Here is a 20,495-nt window from a genome sequence, read left to right on the forward strand (position 1 = left end):
CAAGAATGTAACTTGACCATAAAAGACAAAGGATTAGGTGATTTATGAATCTTCACTCAAGCTGAAATGGAGAGATGGCTGTCTCAGTGGTTCTTCCTGCTTTGTTAACAAGATCACATGAATATATGATTATTGTTGGGAGCAGACCACATCAATTTTAAAAACAAACAAAACCCCATATTTTTCTCATATAAGATAATAAGAACTGTAATTAAATTGACTGATATGTATGTCTGTCTAAAAATATCAGTGTCAAAGTCTTTAAAATGTCAGAGAAGCTGATGAAGGAAGAGGAAATAACTCTTGCCTGCTGTATGTGAAGTTTTATCTGCTAAACCTTTGGGCTTGACTTGATCGTTTTGGGGATTTTAAAGTATTTAACTCAAAGAGGTCTGTGTGTGCTCAAGACACAGTTGAACTGCTTACTATTACCCAAATACTTTATATGTTAACTGAACACTGGGTGTCAAGTTGGATCAAGTTCCTCAGTCCTGGCTATGGTCCTCCCTCTTGGCCAGGGGTCTTGCCACTGGTAAATGCTTTGGTGATTCATCTTAATCTGCCTGGAGCTGAAAGTTAATGACCCACAAAAGCAGTAACTTGTAAAGCTGACAGGAACTTGCTGCTTTCAGGCAGTGAAGGCTGCTGTGCTTCTCAGCAGTTTAATATTTGCTTCCAAAATGTAATTGCAATTGTCATCCAAATGTGTAGTGTACATCCAGGACTTTGAACGTTAAGGATATGTCACCTTGTGTGTTGTCAAGACTGCAGTGGTTGCAGTCTAATGCAGGGACAAACAGCTACAGTTGTGGGACCAGAGAAGATGTGACTAAGCCTGAGCTTGACCTGTGCCAACATCAGCACGCAACTTTTGGATCCTCCTGAATGTTCCTTGGGTGACTCTGTCGTTTAGATACCCCAGCTTGAACTTGAGAGTTGACAAACTGAGAATGAGCTCCAGACACCCCTCTTCTTGTCCCATACTTGCATGGCTTTATGACTTACTACTTAGGTTCTCCATCTTCAAAATGGGAAATGTGTAACGCCTTTTCTTCACACTTGCATGATTTGTCTGGTTAGACTGCCAGTTTTTTGAAGCAGAATTTTTCTTACTGAGTATTATTTGCAGGTGCCCAATTCTGTGCAACTCTGAGTCTCTGTATCCCGCATGAGTAGGACCAGTGTCTCAGAAATACCAATAAGTCTCTGCTGGTCTTCAGCACTGTTCCAGAATGTCATCTTTATATTTAACTAGAAGACAGTGATAAACAAGTGTTTGCAAATTTCTGAGGTTCTTCTGCCTGTCACCCTTCTCTTGGATTTACTGAGACTTTGTTATCCTTGGCAAAAGTAACTCATTTATACCCTGCTTCTCCCTCTTCAGGGTACAGGTGATGAGTTATATCACAAATTCAAGTTCATTGGAACACTGCCGCTCTTCCACATGTGAAGGAAAGCAATAAAAGCCTGCTTCTCTTAATCCCTTTTTATTTGAATTTTAATTCATTAGCTCACTTCTATCAAATCTGGTGCATTTCTAACAGCAAGATGCAATTTACCTTGGAGTTGTGCCAGTTCTGCTTGCTCCAATAGAAGCATTTGTGGCACCAGGCACGAGTGCCTACTTAGGGAAAGGAAAGGGAAAGCAAAAGCAAGTAAACAACACAGCGGGCCTTCTATCTGAAACTCCCTGTGAGAGCGGAAAGATTTGCAATTAATGTCCGTATGTTTGTTTATAATCAGTTTTGAAAGGAGCATTAAGACCCTCTAAGCTACTGAATGCTGAGTGACAGGAAATCGGCTTTGGAAATCTGTGTCTGAGAATTCATTTATGTAAGTTGTTTTTTTTCTCAGATCGCTGCCTGTATCAAAATTTGTGTGACAAAAAATTTCAATTAAACGTTTATTGATTTATTTTTTTAAGGCTACATAAAGTCACTGTCTTGAATGTAATGACGGTGTTTGCTTACAGGTATGCTATACAATTTCTCAGTGTCAAAACATTGATTCTTCAACTTGTGATGACTCTTCATTTAAGATCTGCTGTCAGCTGTGGTGCAAAATGCTTTAATATATTTTGTGATAAGCCTTTTTAGGTTACAGCAGTTGAAGCTTGGAATTGGCCTCTTACTCGGAAGTTACCTTGTTTGAGAATATCCCTAGTGATACAATTTCAAGCACAGGCACTCACATTGATCTTGTCTGCACCAGTCCTTTTAAGTGCCCCAGTATTGCAGTGTCTGAGTGGTGGTAGGACATAATTGGTTTCATACCTGTTCTGCCAATCCAAAGGTGCCTTTGTAAGGCTCACAGTCATCACCTGTAGGCAGTGTAGAAAGTAAAGTGCTGGTATGGGTGAATAATAGGAAAAGCAATGTGCTTTGGACTTCAGTAAACACCATCTTCTTGACTGCTGACAATTTCTGTAGTTCTTTATAAGGACAGTTTTTCATTCTGTTTGTGTCTTCTACCAAGGGTTTGCCACCTATTCCAATTTTGTCTCACTGGTACATTGCATATGCATATACGATTCTGCATTCAAAATCTTTAGTATAAAATATGAAATAGAAGTGAACTGGGATAGAGTCTTGAAATATCCTCTAAGGCTGACAGTAAACCACAATTTTTTCTGAAAGAGGTGTTCTCCATCAGTTATGTAATCACTTTGTGATTAATTTATCTGGAGTACATTTCTTTAGTTTACTGATAAGCATACAGAATAGTTGAAGATCCTCTTTTCCTTCTCCCATTCTTCTGATTATACTTTAGCTTCTCTAAAACTTAAGATTTGGCTCACTTTTTTTTTTTTTTTTTCCTCTAATAGCTCATATTCCTGCTCAGTTCCCTCCATATGAGTTGATTCTCTTCCATGCTTTGGCCTCTACCAATATCAAGTTTTTGCCAAGTGTGTTATGAAGTATAATCACTTACAAAATGGGCTGTGAGTCTCAACTCTGCTCCACCCTTCCCCAGTCCTGAATTCCAGTCACAGGACTCGCTGCCTTCATGGTTGCTTTTCTTTGCAGTAGCAAAAAGTAGATGCTGTTCCTCACTGAGGTGCAAGATTTTAGATGATGTCCTTGGAAGCAGGAAGGAGGAAGAGAAGGCCATCTGCAGTAGTCTCCGAAGAGGAATGCATGCAAAATCCATTGAGGTGTGAGGAATAGTAAGAAAATACTTTTTGTACCATTAATAAAAAAACTTGTAAGCCAGTTTTCTATCTTTATCTTATGCTATTTCTATTTTTGTGTAGGTTTTAAAATGTATATAACATATTGCTACAGTACTGCCTATATCATTTATAAGTAGAAATCCTTATAGTGTGCTCAAAAAAAATTTTTACTAATGGGATATACAATCAAAAAAGTTTGGACACTAGTGATCTGGAGATTCAAATTTCCTCCTTCTAAAGATAGCTTCCAGTCCCTTGCCCAGTGTCAGGATCTTTGTCTTGGAATTTTTTTAAATTTTTTTTAATCCAGAACATTATGATTTTGTTGCTTGAGGGTTAAATCACACTCTGGATTTGTTTATAAATTTGAAAGGCAGTGCTTTGGGCTCTTTAGAAGACATGGATTTTAATAAAGTACCTTGATCTCTTGCTGACTGCTTTTAGTAAAAAATCTGAATCTTTCTTCTTGCTGCCACTGAAATCTTTCCTTGACTGTGAAGTAAATACTTTATAAGTACTGAATACTTTGACGTGAAATTGAGATTTCTTTTGCATCTTTGACCTGTATCACAGGTTTCTGTGCATCCCTTTGGATGTGCATCAGGCAGGCAATGAACAGATAAAATGAGGATGGCTGCAACTTCTACATGATGAACTATCTGAACCAGCTAAAAGGTACTCCTTGGAGCACACAGAAGGGGATGCCACTAACTTTTAGCAGTGCTCTTCATCTCTGCCCAAGGAGAATTCAGAGTATTGTGGTTTGGGATTGCAGTGATAACAAGTGATTGCTTTTGTGCCTGCTTCCAGTTAGAAGCTCTTCTTTTCTTAGTGCAGCAGGTGATTGGTGCAGGTGCCAGCAGAGCAAGGTTACATGGTTTGAGGTTTTGCTTTTGTTTTTATTCTCTGTTCATCTTATTGTCACAGCTCTAAGGCAAAATCCTTGATCTGTGTGGGAAGATAAATTTTTGATGGAAACTTGCTCTGTAAGAAAGTATATTTAATACAGGAATAGAGAAATACTTATAATTCTGTTTGTTAAATTTTTGGAAAATGTATACATTCCAACATGCAAAGCAGAGTAGAGAAGGAAATTTCTTAACATCGGACTCTAGCAGTTACTGCAGTGATGAACATGAAATATCTAAACAGAACGGTACTGGAGCTTTTTGGCTTTGATTAAAAAGGAGCGAGCAACTGATATTAAAACATCAGTAAATTAGCGTTGTTAGGTGGATTTGCAGCTTTGTTTCTTACTTTTGTATGGAAGCATCTGACACAATCTGCAAATGCTCTTTCTTCTGAGAGGAAAAGCAATATATTGTTTTTCTGCAAATTAGTTTACTACCTTGTATGCTCTATCAGATGCTTGCACTAAGCTGTATTTTTGTGTATAATATTAAAATATGCTGGCACCTATTGGCAGCAAAATTAATTTATTAAAAAGAACTAATAATGGTGTCAGTAGTGTTCCTCTCTAATGGCAAAACCCGACAGTATTACAGTGAGGTGTCTTGCAAAGGTATATATGTATGTAAACATTAGTTGCTTGGATGTGTATATGATGTGTTCCTGATTGGAAATACCTTGGTGACAAACCTAGAAAGAAACTCTGAGTTCAGACTTGTAAATTCTCTTCTCAGAAAAAAACTGAAAGTCTGGGACATTGTTATTTTCCTTCTGATGTCACAGTTTGAAACTGTGGAACCTTTCATCTACCTGTGCTGCACAATATGAAATGCAGGGTGGCACTCTTCATTAGTTAATTCTGCTAAAATAAAAATAAAATGCAGCTCAGGAAACCGATGCAACTAACTCCTGTACTCTTTTGAAGACTTCGGAAGAAAGCCAAAATTAGCCTCAACACTGGTTTTGCTTAAAAATAAAATGTATTTGCAGAACCTTAGAAAATGTTCCAGTAATACAGCTTGATCAATGGGAGAGAAGGAAGGAGAGATTCTTCCCAAGCATGGGCATTGACACTATTCATCTTTCCTAAGCTTAAGCATTTACAGACCAGACATGGACACTCAAGTGGGCTGTAATGGACTTTCTCTCTGCTGCCAGTGAATAGAGCCCTGCTCGTATTAGCCCCTGTGTCCTTGTCTGGTTTTAAGTGTCTTAAGTTCAGTGGGAAGAGCCCTCTCTACCTGTCTTTCACTATATAAATACCAGTTTCCTTCTGTGACTCTGGAAGACCTATTAAACTGGCACATGTTAAAGTTAAGCTCACACATGGTCTGGTGTATATTAAACTTCTCTTGTGTAGGACAATCCAATCCAGGAAAGACATTGAACTGTCCTACAAAAATAACAGGTTTTGGTTTTCATTGAGAACTATTCATTAAAAAAACTTCTTGTTTAAGAAAGCAAGCTCTTATCACTTAATCTTAAAATAGTTTTTAAGCTAGTCATCATTGTTCTGCTGTGCTTTATTTTGATATGTTAAAACCACCCATCGCAAACAAATATCTTGGCTCAGATTCTGTACAGTGTTTTGAGGATGAAGGTAATGTTCCTCATCTGTACATTTTTGTTTTCACCCCTGAAACTGCTTAAAAGAACAGAGAATCAAGAATTTTACTGGTTTGGGTTTTTTTAGTAGTGATTGCTTAAATGAATTCAAGTTGGATTAAGCTTTCTTCCAGTCCACTTCGAAATCAGCAAGTTCACTCTCTCCAGAGTTTCCCAAAGTGGTAAGAGTGTGCCTCACAGCATACCTCGTGAGTGAGTGTGCCAGGAGCAATAGAAGAAATGCAAGGATCAAGTATTTCTCATAGGAATCAACCTGCAGTTTTATACCCTTCTTTCAGCCTGCATATGTTGGAGACTAGGAAAACAGGACAAAAGCATCATGAGATGTTCAGTACCAAGTCAGACATGAAATGCTGTGTTAAAGTAAAACACACTGCTGTGACTTTCACTTAAACAGGTTAGCAGATGGGCTGTCAGTCGTGTGTCAGCCACTGGTGCAAGTGTTTGCTACAATCCTAGCAAGAAAGGCATTCAGGATGTGTGAGGTATTGATTTAAATATCAGTGATTGGAAGTAACAAGAACTATTCTGTGGGTCCCTAGCTCTGTGTGCAGGAGTCTCCTGGCTGGGATCACTACAGTTCAGATGAGGCAGCCTGTCGTTCCTTCCTGCAGCAAGGGAAAGGTGTATTCTATCACTCAGCTCTCAAAAGGTTGCTGTGCTTGCAGGAGAGCAGTTGACCTGATCGTTTGCAGTGACTGCAGTATCTCCTAAAAGAGCCAGATTTTCTGTCTGTATGCACACTGTTGCATAGAGTTTGGATATTGAAGCAGTTCTTTCTGGTCACTGGTTTTGTGCCACTGAAGGATTAGTTTCAGTAAGGAGTAACAGGGCTCCAGAGGAGGTGTGCGGTTTGGTACCCTTCAGTTACTGTGACCCTGGCTTGCTGGCTTTCAGCGTAAGCATAGTGGAAAAATGTGTTCAAAAATTGGCAGTCTGTTGATTAAACTGTACGGAAGAAAGCCTGAAACAGGAGATAAAGCATTTGTTTGAACCAGAACGATGATGCAGAATCGAATTTTCCAAGGAAAGGTGTTGTTAGCAATCTTATTTATTAAACAGCCCCCAGTGGTGGGAGGGAAGTTCTGTTTGAATTTCTCGTAATTGGTTATCAATTTTATGTATGAGGCTTTAAAAACAGTATGTATATTTCTTCTTTGAAAAGTAGATACAAAGCAGGGAGTGAGCATACAGTAAAAATATCTGCGTTTCAGAATATGCTGAAGGTTATTTTCAGATGCAGCTGCAGGGCTAGAAGAGATAGCCCATCATCCTGTTATGAAGCAGAGTAAAATTAACCTCCGTGACTAGCATATTCCAGGCTTCTTATCCTCAGTTTTCTCAATACCCTAACCTAAAGGGTTTTTTACCCCAAATTAAAACTGTGAGTAATCTTCTGTGTGTATCTGTGAAACTGAAGAACAGTTTGTTACCATTTTCATTCCTGTAACATATTTAATATCCAAAATTTGCTGTTCCCTACCACCAACTTCTTTAAACAAGTCTGTCTTTCCAATTTCTCCCTAATTAAACACATGTTATGCTGTGTCATTTTGTTCATTTGGAATTGTTACAGCTGGTTCCCATGTTCAAGTATGGGATCTGAAGCTGCGCCTGGTTTGTCAGTAGAGATATTCATAGGGAAGAGTAAAGCAGGGTAACATACTGTTGACTCATACTTTGCACGACATAGTTATTAATATACATAGCAGTCAGATTTTCTCTTACTTTCCTTGCAGCACAACAAGGTTGGTTCCTGGCTTTGTCCTCTGTTATAAACCTGAGGGGTTTTGCAGTGTGCTACCAAAACAATGATCCCCTTCCTTTTTAAAAAAAAAAAACCCACAAACCTCAAGTGCTATATTTTCTACCTTTCTCTACTGAATTTCATAATATTTATTTCATTCATTTCTCCATTTGGAATTGCAGTCCTGTTTCCTAAAGCATTTGTAACCCCTGCCCTTTAAATTGTGAACTAAATTCATAGAATTTAGTTATCTGGCACTCACTAGAAAATACTAACTGTGGTCAAACCCTTGCCTTTGTATGGTTATCCCAGCTGATACCAGATTATTGATACCTATTCATTGAGAATATTTTTCAGTTATGTATCCTCCTTATTGTCAATTCACCTTTAGCCTTTCTCCCTGGTTTGCTTATGAGGACGTTTTGCAGGACAGTCCAGCATCAGATTTGTATCACATCTAATAGCTGTTCTTCAGCATTTATAATTATGAGATCTCCAGGATATTCACAGTGGTGCCTGGTGGGAGGACAAGAGGTCATGAGTGTAATGCAAAATGAAAGGGTCCAGTCTGATACAAGGCCTTTTCACTTGAGGCAAGATTGTCCAGAGATGTTGTGCCATCTCCACCCTTGGAGGGAGTTCAAGACATGAGCAGTCAAGTCTGATTGCCCTCATTTGTGCAAGAGGCTGGACTGGAGACCTGCTAAGGTTCATCTCTGTTCCTGTTCTTTATCAAATCTTTTCTTTTTGCCCTTTGTGTTTGTCCTTTTGAGATTTGGACAGTTCTTTATATCACAGAGCCTGCTTTCAACAGTTCCCTGTTTTCTGTGGGGAAATCATCATCAGATCTTTCTGATGATATATCACAGATGTGTTACTTGTTTTATCAGGTATACAAAGCTTTAAGCTCCACCTGATTTCTTTTAAAGTCTATTACAATATGATATCAGTTTCCAGATGTGACATTGTCCAGCTGCAGTTTGCTGGTGACACTAGCACTTCTGAGCAGTGGCACAGCCACTGTGACCCTGTGAATGCCACCTCCTGGATGATACTACTGTACTGAAAGTGAATGTCAAGGCAGCGAGCAGGGCCATGCAGTTCCCAAATTACCTCTTCTCTGTCTTATGATTTCATCAAGCCTGTGCTCATGTCTTTCCCTGCCTCCCAGCTACCTTCCCCTGGAGATGTAACATCTTCCTGCTCCTTTTCAAAGGAAATTAACAAACCGAGTCCATGCTACCCAAGGGATGTCACACACTGAGACTAACTGGCACAACAGCACAGCTCACATGGGGCAGTGTCTGTCTCTGATCATTGCATAGTTTTAATTTTCAGAGACGAACTGAAGTGATCGAAAAAGCTTTTTTGTGTTGAAATTTTGGGTGGGCCTCAGAAAAAGTAGGCATGCATATTCCCATCAGTGACTAGTCAACATACATCACTTCCCCCTAGTTCTACTTCTTTGGACCTTATCAAACTTGCCCACAGAACTGAAAAACCAGCAGGCATCCTCTGTCTGCTGGAGGAGAACAGGCAGTTGCCAGCCCCTACGGTGAAGAAGCATTTTTCCTTCATCTGATGCTGCATTTATCCATCTGTTTCCTATCCACTGGGATGCTCATGGGTGTGCGACTGGACGGTCCCCCCTCGGCCCTGACACTGCTTCGCAGCACAAAACTTCTAGGGGGAAGGCTGCCATTCCTGCCACGCTCTCCACACTGGAGGGAGCGATGACTGGTTAAAAATAAATTTGGGAGCAGATGGTGAGGCAGATTATTGTTCATCCTAGGGCGATGATGATGATGTGCCAGCTAACTGCTGGTTGTCTATCAGAATTAATCAGGAGCTGTTGTGGCACATGATCAGTGAAGCCACTGCTCCCCCTGGGAAAAGGGAAGGAAGAGCAGAGAAGCAGCTCTGTAAAATGAATTGTTGGAAAAGCACTTGTTTTGTAGATATAAGAAGTTTCTGGTGGAGAAAAGACTATATAAAAAGAAAACTGAAGTGTGGTTAGGGTTTGGGGTTTTTTTAAAGTATTCATGCTCTTTTATATATCTGCAGGTGTTTTGTAATGAAAATCAGCAGTAAATTTTGATCATTTAGTCCACTCGGATAACTTGTCAGTCTGTTTTGTTAGCCTAGTAACATTTGTTAAACCAAATTTCTTAATTTGTATCTCCAGCTTCTATTGTCCAGGCTATCTGTCATGGCATCTCCTTTCAGATTCCATCCAATCTGATGTCCAAAGATACGTTTTGTTGGGGTGTGGAAAACTTATGCTTTGTTTTGGAAGATATTCTAAGTGATATATTAAATATATCATATATAAGATATGTCTAAGACTACCAGGTCTGTACAGTCTACCTTAAAAATAGCATGTTCTTCACAAATATACAATATAAAAATTGAAATGGAATTGGTTATTTCTTTACATATTTAATCTGTTTTCTTCTTTTATACTTTCTTTTAAAAAGGTAGTGCTGTTTTAGGTTGTACCATAATATGAAGTCTCTGTCTGTACGCAACAGTGAGTGGAAAGCAAGGCAAGGCTGAATTAAGGTGCTTCAGCTGTTATTTTTTGGGTGATCTAATTTGATGTGTATAGAAATTGGGTAGAATGGCATAAAGAGAGGTGGTGCCTCTGTAGTCAAAATTTGCAGATTCAAGGAGGCTTTTTATTGCTTTGTCTGGCATTACTCTAAGCTTCATCAATATCTCTCTAACAGTTCCATGAGTAAGATGGCAACTAGAGGATTATCTGCAACAGCAGTAATCTTTAGGTTAAGAAGACTGTTAAAATACTCCTGATACTAACAAGTCCTGTTGCTTAGTTTTACAAATTGTAAGAATGGAAATAAATTACTGGCTCATTTCTTGTTGTGCATAGATGAGACTGAACTGGAAAACTACTCTCGTGGGCTTTGTTTCTGATCAGTTCTGTGTGCTCCTGCAGGAGGGTCAGGCAGTTACTGTTGTCCATCCTTGGCACCTGAAACGTCCTTTGTTACTTATTTTTTCAATAAATGAAACAATCTCAGGAACCAGTTGGTTTCGTTGTCCTTGCCCTTTTAAAGTGCTTGTTTTGGTATGCAAGTTGCTGGAGCGAGGGCCTGGTTTACACAAAGTTATGTGCATGTGGGGTGGCTTGCCCTTTAAATCTTTTTAAGTGGTTGGATGCCGGTTAAGGCGAGGTTTTGTACAGACCCTGCAGTGCGGAGGCGCCTGGCTCCACTGGTGTGCATTACTCAGTTTTACCGTGAAACCTGTGATGAGAGGCTGCAGTACAGAAGGCAGAAAATGCCTGTAGCTGTAGAGATATCTTTCCTCTAAAAAGAACATTATCACCTCCTTTCCAAGCAGGTAGTAGAGGTGAGAGTGTTGGGAATTTGGTCTTTGAAGGGTTGTTGACTGAAATCCAAGTTTTTAACATAAGCCCACAGCACCTGAGACTGTTTCACTAGGCCAAGCTGCTGTTTCAGTCCCTCTGACCTGTGTGGGCCCATGTGGTTCCCATTGCATGAGTCGTGTAATGTCATTATTTCGAAAGGTAAAAAATACGCCTCCTCAGTAGCTTCTTTCCCTGAGGCAGTGTGGGAGAGAGCTACCCAGACCTCAGTCCAGGCTTCACAAGAGATCCTGCCCAGTATCATGGGCCAGCATTTGAGCAGCCTCAGCTATTTCTCCTGCATGTTTTGCCTGGTGCCCTGTTATTCCATTCCCCTAATTTCTTTTCCCAACATTTTTATAGTCCTAGCTTCCTTTCATGCTCCAGGTTATCTCCTGGCATCTATGCAATTCTTCCACTTGGGATCTGCAAGATTATTTCTGTCCATGGCAGTACTGGCACCATCCTGCAGTTTGGAGCTCAGCTCAGTCCCAAGGAGCCTCTCTTTCCATTTGTTCTCCTTCTATTTAATGAGAAAATGGGGTCCTTCCTGCCAGCTCTGCGAAGCACTGCCCGAGCTTTCAGTGCTGCTCCCATTACTCTAATGGCTCTGCATGGACAAGAGGGAAGAAGGGTGGTTAAGCACTAAGTGCTGTCTTTGGAGCAAGGTTTGCCGTCACACTTCTTTGGATTTCTCTTCACTCCCTTCTGCCAGGTCTGCCCTGAGCCCCGGGTTATGTGCAAGTGGGATGTGGCTCAGCTGTAACCCTTTCCCAGCCATGAGAGGTGCAGCAGTGCTGGGATGAGTTTGGGCTGTCTCATGTGGCGTGTCCTTTTCTTAAGGAAGGGGGGAAGGGTATTTCCTTTGAGAGTAAAATATAAAGAACTTTTGCACAAAGGAGTTTTTAAAAGGCATAGCATTAAGGAGGAAAGAGAACAGTGGGTGGCATGACTGTCCAAAAGAATATCTAAAGGTACAAAAAAGAATTCATGGGTATTCCTGTTTTCTTGATGGCAGGTAAGAAGTGAGGCTTCTTGTGCTTAAGTGTGAGAAATATAAAAAGAATAAATAGATTTATAAAAATAGCATGTAAGGCACCTGTTAAGAGTTGGCTCTTCCAGGCAAAGGGTATGTGCAGAAATTTCAGAAGGTGATCTTTTGTATGGCTGCAAATACAAGTTAGTTGAGTAGAAAATGTTAGTTTGCATCATCCTGCACATTCGCAGTAGGAAGTCAAGTGGAGAGCGGCGCTTGTTTCTATCACATACTGTTGTATATTTTTGCAGTGCTGAGGCACCTTCAAAAGCTGCAGGGTGGGAGCATAATCTCTTACACCAGTAAATCACTGGTGAATGTTGCCCATAAATAGACTGTCTTTATTCTCTTAAGTAACCAACATCAGAAAAACCTGCTTTGTTTGTTGTGAAGGGTCTTCAAAACCTCTTGGAAAAGAAAAAGGGAAAAGCAGACTGAAGGACAGCTTGTCCTGTCGGCGTTGGCCTGTTCCATTATGGGATGCCATTGAAAATAAGGCTGGAAACAACGTGCTTGCTTGAGCTCACTGCCCTACCTCCTCTTTCTTTCTCTTGCCAGCTGCTGCCATCCCAAGGCTTGAAATACTGGTGTGGAAACGCATGCTATCAACATTGGCCCTGCTAGCTTTTCAAATACTGTCTTGGGGCAAGGGTTTAAGGATTTTGTTCTTTCTCTTTGTTCTTAAATAGATTTCTTGTGTGTACATGAGCAGATTTGCATGAAATGCAAAGTCTCTGCATCAACAGTGTGTTCCCTTGGGTACCCTTCTTCTTATCTGGAGTTTATAATAATGAGGAGAAAATGACATTTAACTTTTTTTCATTTTTTATTAATCTGTATTGTTCTCTGTTGGTGGCCCTGGTAGCTTGTTGGAGAAAGCTCATGTAGTAGCAGATTTTTCTTGCTACACTTTAACTCTGAGGAGACTTTGAAAGTTAAGGATTTAAGTTGTTGCCATTTCTGAGCCACCGTCTATTGAATTTGAAGCCCTTTTTGACTATAAGTAGCATAGTAGTTGTGCCACAGTTGTAAATCTCTCTCCTCAGGGAATCTGTTGTATGATACTAAAGGGATTTGGTAGTGACAGAGAACATAGAAGAACAGATCTCCCTCAGAAAATCAGAAGTGCCGGTGTGGTTTAACATAAGCTGCCAACAGCTCCGTTGGTTAGAGCACAGTACTAAAAATGCCAAAATTCTGAATTCGATCCCTGTATGGGCCTTTCTCTTAAGAGTTGGACTCGATAATCCATGTGAGTCCCTTTCAGCTCAGAATATTCTGTAATTCTGTAAATGGATCTCAGGCATGGGGAAGGTATTTTCATGTTTGCCATTGCCTGAAACTGGGCAATCTGGAACAAGCCTCTGAAACCTTTTGTTTCCCTAAATGCTTGAGGTTTTCCAGGAAGAAAAATGCTGTTCTTATGTATTTGAAGGTGTTGCCAAGGGTGTCTTATCTCAGCAATTCCTCCTTCTGCTGTTAACAGCAGGGTTCATTTTGTGCCTAGAGGTTCCAGAACGGGTGCTGGACACTATTCTTGGCCATCTGTAATAACATTCTAGCACCACCATTTTTCCAAATTATGCCTAGAATAATGTAACTGCCTGAGTAAAATCCGCTCTGCAGCTTAACAGAGAGACCTTCTGTTTCCAGGACTGCCAGTCCCTCAATTTTTATACATTTACACACTGCTCTCAGGAAGAATAAATAATACATGAACATATGCACTGGCTAAGTGAAATTTCTTTCTGATTATAGTGAGACACTGTTTAATGGCAATTATAAAATATACTTCTTTCATCTTTTGCTGTTCCTGCTGTGTGTTGAAGAGTATGCCTTTATCTCTTTTTGGTTGTTGTTGTTAAGTTACCGTCTTGTTTTTATTTTTCAAACAAATTGATCTTTTTTTATATGTTGGTGAGTTGCAGTTTTGAAACCTCTTGAACACGTTTCTGGCAGAATTACCTCATCTGAATCAGAAATAGTGCTACTGCATAAGTACCCTTAAATGCTGTGGCTGCTACATCTATATTATAATAATAGAAGCTTTGAAAGGAAACTGATTGACATTTATCCTAAATGAAATGTTTACTCTCTGTTTAATACCTGGTAGGCAATTCAACACTCTGAATCTATATTAAACACGAAAAATATTTAAGAAGCATTATTAAGGCTCAAAATCAGGTATTGAAAAGTCAGAGCTGTATCTTGGTGTGCATGTATTATGAAATGGTGTTGAATTGTATGATAAAACACTGGTTTTTGCACTTACTGAATTCACAGAAGAAGCTTTTTCAGTCAGCTATTTTCAAAGGCTGATTTGGAGGGTAGAAGTATATATGACTCCTTCCCAAACCTGTCATACATACATGGTAGACAGTTGAATGCTGTCCCAAGAACCTGAATTTTATCCTCCCATCTCCACCATACAGTCCTATATCACACTGAACAGCAGGTCAAGGAAAACAAACTGTTTGCAGGTGAACAATCATTGTTCATTCTCTAATTTACAGAAACCTATGTTAAAACCTTATGGTCTGATACAGAGAAGTATCAATCTCATAGCTGTTAACTCAGTTAAGTTTTATGCTAGAATACGTACAGACCTGAGAGAAACTGAATCTAGATTTGGGGCATATAAAATTAAAAGGAAGTTTTATTCCTTCATTGTGGAGTCTTGATCCCATTTGTAAACAGTAGATAACGCAATTTTCTTAGGTATTCAGATACTATGGAAAAATTCATAAAGAGATGAAAATCTCTCTTCAGATAACAATATTAGTTACAGTATTTGTTCCTAGTCCCATTTTTAGCTGAACTGCTGTGCTTGACATTTTAGAAACATGCACTCCACATGCTTCCTCACTCTTCTGAGGCAGAATTGTGATATAAAAGATGTTTTAGCAAATTTCAGTCTAGGATCTGATAATAGGATATGTCAGGCAGCCGGTGGTATTGGTTGTTGCTGCCCCTCCTGCCCATGATCCTATCTGTATGTACCTGGTAGTGCCTCTTCAGAAAAGGAAGAGAGGGAAAGAGAAGATGCTGTGCTTTCTTAGGCTGTTATTAGGAGAGCTGTCAGTTTTGGTGGCAGGGTGCTTTATTTGGCAGTCCATGTTCACGTCTGCTCAGGCCTCCTCCGGTGAGCGTCACAGTTTGGGTGCAGTGCTGTTTGCAGGGTGCTGTGTACTCAGCTTCATATTACAGCCACTGCACTGACCATCTCCTCTGGGCAGCACTGTCCTGTGTGCTTTTCAGTTCTCTGCTCTCAGAGATCACCCATGTGTTCTGCTCTGACCAAAGCTACTCATCTCAATTGCAATACACATGATCTTCTCTGCAGTTAGAAATTGTAAAGCAAATGGGATGGAGCCTGATCCATTTTGGTTTGCAATAGCAAAGCTGGATGTTTTATTCCAGAAGTGGAGTTAATGAATGTTCCCAAAATGTTGATACTTTCTATTCATGGTCCAGTGTTTGTTTCCATACCATAAGTTCTGACAACAGGGTCTGCTCTGGGCTTTCCCAAATGGGACTAATATAAACACTTGCACTTTCTGTGTCACATTTCAAGAGAGACTACTGCAGTCAGCCCTGGTCTGTGGAAGGTCCTCAAGAGCTTGAGATCCAGTGGACCATGAAACCTGTCTCAGAAAGATGAGATGTGGCATTACTTTTTATGTAACTCGCTATACTCTGTAACCAGCTCTTTTAATGCATGTGTAGAAACACTTGCAAGAGAGAATAGTGTATTGCTGTGGTGTTCAGGAGACAGACTATATTGGTCGATTCCTCTATTTTTTCCTAAAGCAGCTGCATTTTTGGAAGTTGAATGTGAGTACAAATATACTTATGTCTGTAGATCTCTAGTACAGGAAGAAAAGAGAGGTGGGGCCAAGGAAGACTACCTGATAAAATTGACAGGAGGCTCATCTTTCTGTGTGGCAGGAGTGCGTTTCCCACTCAGACACACTGAGTTGCTTTCTCATTGAGAAAGTGAGAACAGTTTGATGAGGGCAGAGAAATCTGTTTAAGTTTGGGCATCACTAAAGAACAACACCTCCTACAGTCTAATCTGTACTACATTAATCCAGTTAACAATCAGCTGTTTTAACAATTAGCTCTGTTACTAGCTCAGTCCATTAAGGTCATTAAAACTCTATTTGCTTCAATTTAACCCCTCAGGTTCCTATTTCTAGTAGGTAAGTGTCCTTATATCCTAGTGTAGATTATGTTATGGTAACTAATGATCCAGGTCTGTTGTAGCCAAATGGCCTAGCATTTGTGTCTTTAGTGACTCACGAGAGACATGCCTTTAGGTACTGTTTTAAATAGTCCTCTAAATCTTGAAAATCAATGAGAAATGAAGGGAAGTTAATTATAATTTCTACTGATAGCAGTGCCTATTACATAGTTTGCTAAGTATTTCCATTTCATGAGTTTGGATCGTTTGTGGAGGGCAGGCATAGGAATTGCTCTGTGATTTTTGTTCTGTTCTAAACTTCTGCAAACACTTACTGTAAGCTGAGTTTTTCTCATTCTGTGCATCTGACTACATTTAAATTGCTTAGGAAAATCAAATTTAAAAAAAATTGGTCATATTGAAGAATGAGCTGATGAGAAAGTAGGGGAGACTGGAGAAATGTATATTCTTTTGCCTGTGTAACACTATTCTGAATGACAGGTTGTGCTGTGAAAAGATCTTCCATCTCTGTGGCATGAAACAGGAAATTAGTTTGATGACCAGGGCTCAAATCAAGAGGCAGAATTAAGTGATCTGAGAGTCAGGGGCAGAGAGACACAGGAATGGTGAGGGGTTGAAATTGGAAAAAGAAGCCCAGGCAAAGAAGAATGGACAGAGAAGTTTGAGAAGTGAGAGAAGCCCAGGCTGAGAAAGCAGGACTAGATAGACTTGCTAGCGGGGAGAATAGGACCACCAGAGAGTGGAAAAACCCAGAACTGAGATGGGAAGAGCTGAGTAGGAAACCTCAGGGGCATGGGCCTAGCGGGTAGGATTACAGGTTCCCACAAACCACTTCTCTTTTAAGAAGCTAGAGCAGAACCCAAGCTGTTTCCTTCTCATCCTCCCTTTGTTACCAGAAAGCAACCTGGCAAGGCATCCTGCTCCCCCTGCAGCACGGGCAGGTTGTCATCTTCCCACAGGTGGTGGAGGCCTGTGCAGACCCGAGGGCTCCAGGTCTGCAAATGAACCATATGGCTGTTGGCACAACATCACATGGTGGGAGGCATTTGTCTGTCTTCCTGTTGGTAGGAACCTAGGAAACTCCATCCTTTCCTTGGGGTCTTAATGCTCTCATTTTAACATCAAATGAAGCACTCGGTGTTAGGGAGTGCTGAAACTAAAGCTGCTTGTGCATCCTGTAACTTTTTCTCTATAACATGATTCGCCACCCCAAAACGTGCTTTGCTCGATGAGAGAGAGGAGTTGTGTGCATATAAGGCACTTTTTGTCTGGCTTGCTGAAGAAGAAGGAAAAATGCAATGTGAGAGTCAGGGATTTAATTACTTGAAGAAAATGGCTGTAGTAGCCACAGGAACGTGATCTGATCCTCCAGGCCAGCAGAATTTGTGTGAAGTTGAACTAGCCATTTTAAGCTAAACTTTGCAAAGGCTGTCACTAGGTGTTGTACCTAACTGTACCTAACTGAGATGCCCACTTCTAGAGCCTGGAAGAAGATTGCATGCTCTGTTCTCAAACAGAAGTTTCAGAAAAGCATTTCTTAGGCATCTCAAATCAAGTACTACTCAAATCAGCAGATACTTCTGAAATTGTGCCATCTGTGCCTTAGCTCACTCTCCGTGTAATGGTAATAATGCTACTTCTAAAAGAAGGTTGTGGGAGATTTTGAAAATAAATTAGCTTAATGTTTTGTGATGCAGTCAAGAATAAAGAATTGGATGAGGACGAAGGCTGGAGGAATAAAAAGGAGCTGAAAAATTATACTTTAAAGTACAGTGTCACGTACCTAGCATCTAATGCAAATGTCTGCTATAAACATGGAGTTCATCAGCTGGAAACTACAAAGGAGAAAGATCTGGGAACATCGCTAGATCTTGTGATAACTGAGGCAGTGTTTTCATGGTTTGTTACACTGTGATCTTAAAAGGTCTCGGTGACTATCAGAGAAGCACTAATGCCATTGGGCTATTGGGAGAACTCATCTGGACACTACTGTACTTCCATCTGCACAGCAGAAAGATGAGAGCCAAGTGGAGGAAGGGCCCAGTGAGACTGTTAGTGCTGCTGGAGGAGTGGGTGGCCAGTTTTAAAAGGGAGAGAAAAATGTGTGGCCTTGCAAAATGGGATGAGTAAGACAGCAGTTCTTAAATATACCTGCAAGATAGAAGCTGGCTAAGCTGAGGTACAGTTTTTGACACAACAGTCATTAGGTTTTGAGATGAAGGGGAATAAGTTGAGGTTGAAAATTAAATAGTTTTTAAGAGAGTAGTGAAAGTCTGGAGCAGCATCCCAAAGGACAGAGTGGAAGGAAGACACCTTGCTGGGCAGGAGATGAGACTTGAACCCTTTGAGAAGGGTGTGAGTGGGGCCTAGGCTCAGACTCAGGAGTCTGTAGCCAGTTAAATGTGTTAATTGTAGCAGATGCAGCATGCACACTTGGACATCCGGCATTCAATGTGTGTGGGTGGTTGACCTTTTCCTTCTCTCAAGTGAAATCAAGTCATTAGGAATTATCTCTAAATATTCTGGCCCCATACTTCAGAGTTTCAACTGCTTTAATCTTAGTAAGCCTTGGGGAGCCAGATTACCAGCGTATCTGTCCTGGAGAGTCTGGGAACATGGAGGAGATCTCTTTCAAATGGCTGGTTTTTAGCATGCAACCAGAGAGCCTGAGCACGTGTGGAAAGCAGGGGCTATGTGAGCTCTTCATTAGCATTTCTGAGATGCAGAAAAATCTCATGTCTGTCTGCTCCAGGATATCTATTTGTCCTGGTTTATGCAGCATGTTTGAATTGAAAAACTAAATTGTGTTAGGGCTGAAGGAAGAAATGCATAGTTGGAGTGGAAACATTGCCATTCTTAGCCTTTGGATGGGTTCCACTTCATGTTTGTCACATGCAATTCGTATCTGAAAGGAACGTGTGTCACTGATGTGACACATGGCTGATGTGATGTGCCATATCATAAAAGCTTTGGTGGCATTTTGTGACCTCTTAAAAGTTTAACAAAAGAGGTTTGCAACATGTAAATGCCATCTGCCATGGCAAAGCAGCTTCCCAGTTCTCTAATCACATATGCCTATTGTGAAATGCTGCATCACCTTGAAAAAACCCAGCATATTAATGGAGGAAGCTTGTCATTTCACCCATTCCCAGATTCTTTACATAATTCATCTATTAACTTTTTTTGCTTATTAAGAACCCTGAGGGGTGGAAATTGCAGCAAATCTATGATAGCTTTAGGAGTTCTGTTTCATTAGAGCTGTATTTACTTTCTGATTTTTTGGTACTCTGAATTGGAACCATTCTCCCTGTGATTTTAATCTTTTGCAGATACTCATGGGATTCACAGATGGAAGCGTGAAAAGTCCGAGCTGTCTCAGGAACATGTAACAGGACTTCTGTGGGGGGGTGTAAAAAGAGGGGAGTTTTCTTCATTAACCTGTGTTTGCTCCCTTAGTCCATCATCGGCACTGAGATGTGCTAATTATTTTAAATTGTTTTAACTTGTGTCACATCAATAGCCTCAAATGTGGGATAAGGAGACCAGACTTTGGTTTCATTTTTTTCCAGGCTGATAGCTTATATAATGTACAGTTTTGAATCAGCAGGGACAGTTTTTACAGCCTGGAAGAAACATAAGCAGAGTATTTCATGCTTGGATGGGAGAGAAGAGCACTTTATCCACTTATCTTTTACTTTGCATACTGCTGTTGTTGGGTTCTCTAGCTTTTACTTGTCGATAAGACAAACTTTCTAAAGAGAGGGTTTATTGCAGGAAATGTGTACATATTACAGGCCACATACACAACACACAATAATTTCTGAGTGACAATGAGCAGAAGCTAGTTCAGATGGTGCCAAGGTTGAAAACTGCATCTCTACAGACTGTGGTGAGAGGCAACAGATCTACCTCCTGTCATAAACAGAGCTTTTGTGTGTTTCCCAAGAAGCATGCAAGCATTGTCTGGCCCTCACAGCCATCACTGAAGAAGTTAGGTCTGTTTTTATCGCTGTATTACAGGCAGAGAAGGTGGTGTGCTGAAAAATGAAGTAACAAGACTAGCAAATCTGTGTAAGCAGCAAACCAAGATACCAGAAGCCGTGGCTTGCCAGCCTGTCTCATTACATCATGCCCAAGTGCTCTGGCCAAACCCTGTTCTTTCGACTGTGTTTGTACATAGCATTGGTGATATAGCAGGCTTCAATACTGATTCTAATTCTGATTTTTAGATTTTTAGCCTATCCTCAGGCTTCCCTACTAATAAAAAGATCATTTCTTTGTTGGGGTATTGAGAGGTGATGCTAGATATGCATAGGTGTCACAGAATGGATAAATAAAAAACATCACCCACAGGCAAGAGAAATCAAGAAGCCCATGAGCATCACTCTGTGTGTAACGTTCTGAGGTGGCAGT

At 40.4% G+C, this 20,495-nt stretch overlaps 1 protein-coding gene across 3 annotated transcripts in view; it reads left to right on the plus strand.

Annotated features, from left to right (window-relative positions):
* GTF2E1 (general transcription factor IIE subunit 1) overlaps nt 1-20,495 on the plus strand; it is a 49,788-nt gene that overhangs the window by 18,203 nt on the left and 11,090 nt on the right. The gene's annotated exons all lie outside the window — the stretch shown is intronic.

The sequence above is a fragment of the Myiozetetes cayanensis genome, unplaced genomic scaffold, assembly GCF_022539395.1.
Source record: "Myiozetetes cayanensis isolate MyiCay16 unplaced genomic scaffold, myiCay2020 scf5-8, whole genome shotgun sequence".
Taxonomy (NCBI): domain Eukaryota; kingdom Metazoa; phylum Chordata; class Aves; order Passeriformes; family Tyrannidae; genus Myiozetetes; species Myiozetetes cayanensis.